Here is a 5,395-nt window from a genome sequence, read left to right on the forward strand (position 1 = left end):
TTCTGTGTCATGTGGAGTCTGATATAGCATATTATTACTTGAGATCTCATTTTATGGAAGTAAGGTTATTTCAGTGGACCTTGATGCTTATTTAAGCTTTGAGACAAATATACATGCTCTATGAGTAAACCTCACAGAACTCAGTACGACCAATACTTTGAGCCTCTTTTTGCTTACTTTGAACTAAATCCTGCTGAGTTCATTTGGACTTCCTATGAGGCAGGGCTATAACCAGGATTGGGCTGCTGGAGATTTATCTAAAGAGACAAAATGTAGAGATGGGTCTATTGATGAATGTTAGGCGAATAAACAGTAACACCTCCCAAGCCAATTCATTTTCAGGGAAGCTCTCCTGCTGCTTCAGGCAGAGGGGATGGACACAGAGGAAGAACGTAGCTGGGTGGACAGGAGGAGGATTGTTGTAAGAGAGGTTTCTCTGAACGCAACATAGAGGGAGTGCAAGCAAACATTCTTCAGTAGAGGTGGGAAGGAAGAGACTGGGACAGAAATGGCCAGTGTAGTTGGAAAAAATGATAAGAATGGACAACTATAGGAAGGAGTGGTCAGCTGGAGTGCAGGGATCCTACTGAATTTGGAGTTTACAGGGATTTGGGATTTGGGGCAGGAAGTGGAAGTGGAAGATCTGAGGAGGGCAAAGCTGTAGAGTTGGGACAGATGAATAAAGTAAGCAGAGAAGAGTTCTAAACAGTCAGGCAGTGCAAGAAAGCCCCTTTATTATCTCAGAGCTGAGGACAACTTCCCCCCCCCCTTTTCCATTTTTTCAGTATGCTGCCTTTTTGCCAGTCATTTTTATTGGGTGACTGAGGATCATGAGCAGGATGCCTGCACAGGTGATCTCTCTGATCACAGAAACAAGTCTTTCTTTGGTGGAAATGTGGAAAAACAAGCACCTTCAGAGACAGCCTCACAACTGAACATGAGTTTCTGTAACATGAATTGGTACTAGTGTTCTTTTGTTCACCATAGTAAATACTGTAATGGTAGTTTTTGAGGTGGTGGCTGTGTGAGTCTCTGCAAGCATATCAACAAGAAACACAAAAGAAAAGCAAAAAAACCAAAACAAACAACCATACTGTGGCACTTTAAAGTGTTTTAATGTGACCTTTTGTGAAACATGTCCTTTTCTATGTCTGAAGAAGTAGACGTGTTCCACAAAAACTCACATTAAAATGTAGCAGTTTGCCTTTAAAGTGCCAAAGTGATGTCCTCTTTTTTTCTGGATTATTTTTTTGTTGACATAGTTAATAATGGCTCTTACTGGGAAAGTAACAAGAGTTTTGCTTGGGGGGGGGGATGAGCTTCCCCTTACACTGTGAACTCAATTTAATTCTACCTCATAGTCGCCTACAGTGAAGTTGAAGATCTGATCCTGACTATCCAAAATGTAACATTTAATTTAGCTCTATTTGCACAGAAGTTATTCATCCATTGTAAATTCCCAGTTAGTATCTGTACATGGTGCACCACTAATGAAACCATATTACTATAAAAAGAAACAACACAATCCATTGTATGTATATTCAAAGATATATCCACACAACTTATTGGTGTTTACTTCCAACTTAAGGAGCTTTAGCACTGTCATGCTCTTACTGTTTTCATGCCATAGCAGAACTCTTCCATTATCTAAAGAAAACAAAAATCAGGAAGTCATTTCCTTTTTTTCTACTTCTGGAAATATACAGAGGAAGAGAGGCCCATCTTCCTGTCGTCAGTTCTGTGTTTGGGAGCATGACCACTATGTTTTTGCAAGATACCCAAGAATAAGAATAAGAAAAGTTGGTTCCAAAAATCAAAAGGGCTGACTTGTTTTGTGTCCTGCAGAGCAAGAATGACAGTTGGGCTTTCTCTTGGATGCTGAAACAGTTACTGGCAGTGGAAGAGTTTATCATCTGTACTGCAGAGGAGAGGAATATTTTCATTTCTTACTTTAAACACTTGTATTCAAAAGTTAAGCATCTTGGAAGTTCCTTTAACAGAGAACCCAGAGTAGGAAAGCCATGGATTCTTAATGCACAGTTATGGTTCCATCTAGTTTTAACCTGTGATCTCTTAACTGTGAAATGTTTGACTTCCTGTTTTTTCACGCAAACTGTAGCTTGCTATGGATGCACAGAAGAATTGCATTATCTTTTTATTAGCCACAGTTTCATCTCTCCCCCATTACTGCAGCATATTTTAACACTGGTATTGTTCTACTAAATTAGATAACAATACTAATTAGTATTTTACCTAGTAATATACTTAATTATCCATGTTCTTATTTATTAAATTAATTTTTAGCCAGAATGGGCAATTCATAACTCTCCAATCATTGTTGGGACTGGAGTTCCCATGAACCACTGAAGAAAGAGGAAACTTATAATCTAAAATTTGGACTGCAAGTTGACCACTTGTACTTTTAGCATAAAGGAAATCAGCCACTTTTTAGTCATCCCAATCAATCCCTGTCTTCCACATCACACATGGGTTCTATAGGTGCACAATCAAGAATGTTACATCATCATCATCATCATCATCATCATCATCATCATCAATAATAATAATAATAATAATAATAATAATAATAATAATAATAATAATAATAATAATAATAATAATAATAATAATAATAATAGAATAAACCTACTTTACAATTCCAAAATGTTATCTTCAGATTTCATGTTACTGAAGAACTTTTTTAAAAAAACAACAACAACATATATGATAGTTTTATAAGTACTTCAAGGACAAGAAATTGGAAATGTGCTGCTTAACTTTAATCATGGTACTACCAATAACTTTGGACAATCTCTAACGAATTCCATCTCTTATTCTGAGAAGAGGGAATATTATTTTTCCAGTGCAGGTTTAGGTCTGCCAACCACTAGAAAACCATTTGAGCAGAACTGATAGTGAAACAAGGGGAAAAAGTATGCTATACTATATTAGACTGATTTGAAACCATCCTTCAAAATGTGGCATACATCATTCATAGATATGCAGGTATCTGCTTAATTTGACCTTCCAGCTTTCTTTATCTAAAACAGGCAGGCAAAAGTTAAGAGCTCCAGCTTCTGCAACTGTTACTGTAAACTGTTTACCCTAAGAACCTTTTGTTAAATCCCTCTTAAATAGAATATTCAACAATGAACAAGATGCTAAATTAATCCAATGTTTCAAAATATTTCCTAATGACTTTTTATCCCAGACATTGAAAAACGTTCAGAAAGGTAACCATGTTAGTCTGTATTAATGGCAACAACAAAACCCAAAAGCAAAATTAAGGTATTGTGGCACCTTTGAGAGAGATACATTTATCTCGGGATGAACTTTCATAATATAATCCACTCCTTCAGAAACATACAGAAAGCTCACATAGAAATAAATGTGTTGATCTCAAACTTTTTGGAGGGTATTTTACTGGAGCTTGGAAAGTTGCTCTTCAAGAACTTGGTATTATAGTTCTGAAGCTCACCAAATTAGATACAATTATAGCTAATTTTTCTCGAGTGTTGTAATTATTTTCTGTTTCTCAAAAGTGGCTAAGATAGTTACTTTAGTGTTTAGTTACTTTGTAATTACTATATAAGTCATGTGGCATAACACTATTCTCCCATCTTGCCTGATCTCTACTTCACCAACCACAGAATTAGCATGAGGCTGCAATTTATATGGTGTTCCTTTTACTACTATTCAGTGAGGTCACAAAACTATCAGTACTAATTACAGTTGTACACTGCACAGGGAATTGTTTTATTCCTTGTTAAACTACAGTTGTAATTATGTAATTAATGGAGTCAAATCTTTGTTACTGGAAAAGGGAATTCAATACAAATAACTTCCAGACGCTGGCCGGGCCTGTTGTTATGTAGCACATTCTAAAGCTAGGTGTACAGTATGCCAACAACCTAATCACTGGTTATCCATGTTGGTACTTAATACTCCTTAATGAGGATCATGTGATGTCCAGCCAATTCCAACTCTTCATCGGGTATTCTAGGTAAGAGTACTCAGAAGTGTTTTACCATTCCCTTCTTCTGAGAGTGCTCTGGGTTTGTGCCGCTTCCCCAAGGCTACACAGGCTGGATCTTCACCATAGTGGAGAACCAATTTCCAAACCTCTAGCTCCACAATTGAGTATCCAATTTCCTGAGCTATTCAGCCTACACTGTAAAAACCGAATATCTAGACACCAGTGGCCAGGCACAGATTCTTGCAAATCCTCCTGTGGAAATGCTACTGTAACATGCAAAGTGTTTTGTAAAAGCATTTCCCAGCATATTATGTGTGATTATTTAAAAACATCTTTGGTTTTTTTGTTGATTTATGGATACCAGCATTAACAGAGACCCGTTATTTGAGCTATTTGAATAGATAAAATAAATATCTATAAAATTCTAGATAAACACACACTTCACTTGGAATTTCATCTAAAAACACTCTCACTTGACATCAATGTCTTCAGCCCTTCAGATTGCTGTTGTGTGTCTTAATCCTTAAATTGTTTTAAAGTACAGTGGTGCCTCGCTTACATTACTGTACTTGTAATGTGATGAGACCTCTCTATGCAAGGGTTAGAAATAATAGCCTGCCTTCATTAATTTTAGCAATACAGTACTTAACTGTGCAGACAGTATGTAAAAGTACACTACCATTAAGTGCATTAAGCAAAGCATATAGATCAGTTCCTAGACTATATATGGGCCTGTCTTGAAACACTGACCCCCTACTGTATAAAACGCCACCAAGTTGCTGCGAGAAGACCGCAACGCTCTGTGCGCACTCACAACACGCAGGATTTACAGCCGAGTAACGGTGCCGCCTCCTCTCCCACCCTCCCCAGCCGCGGAGCGACAACTTCTGTTCTTCCAGGCCTGCTTAGAGAAGGCAAAGCGAGGTCGGGCACCCTTAAAGGCCATGAGGGGGCAGATTGGGAACGGCTGCGTCTGGGACCCAGTCTGGCCTGCAGGAGGGCTGGGCTGGGCTCTTCTTGTAGGGTTCTAGGGAGAAGCGGGTCCCGGCGTTGCGCACGGGGGGGGGGGCTCCGACCGTCCTGTGGGAGCGCACGCCGACCTCTTCACACACACACCCTCGGGGAAAGCGCTGCGCCCCCTCCGGCCACGACCCTCGCTTAGCGCCTGAAGGGAGCCGAGGGGAAGAGTGGGTGGCCAGATGGAGCGGGCGGCAGGCGCGCGGGCTCCCTCTCGAAGGCGCCCGGCTTCTCCGCTTTCCGCGGCCGGGAAGTTCAGCTGGGTTCGCGGCGTTTTGGCGGGCCGGCCGGCGCCGGCGGGCTCTGCGCGCCTCCCTGGACGAAAGCTCCGCGGTGCGGGGCAAGTCCAGTGACGTCGCGCCAGCTCCTCCTCCTCCTCCTCCTCCTCCTCGGCTCGTCCCG

The sequence above is a fragment of the Pogona vitticeps genome, chromosome 3, assembly GCF_051106095.1.
Source record: "Pogona vitticeps strain Pit_001003342236 chromosome 3, PviZW2.1, whole genome shotgun sequence".
NCBI lineage: Eukaryota > Metazoa > Chordata > Lepidosauria > Squamata > Agamidae > Pogona > Pogona vitticeps.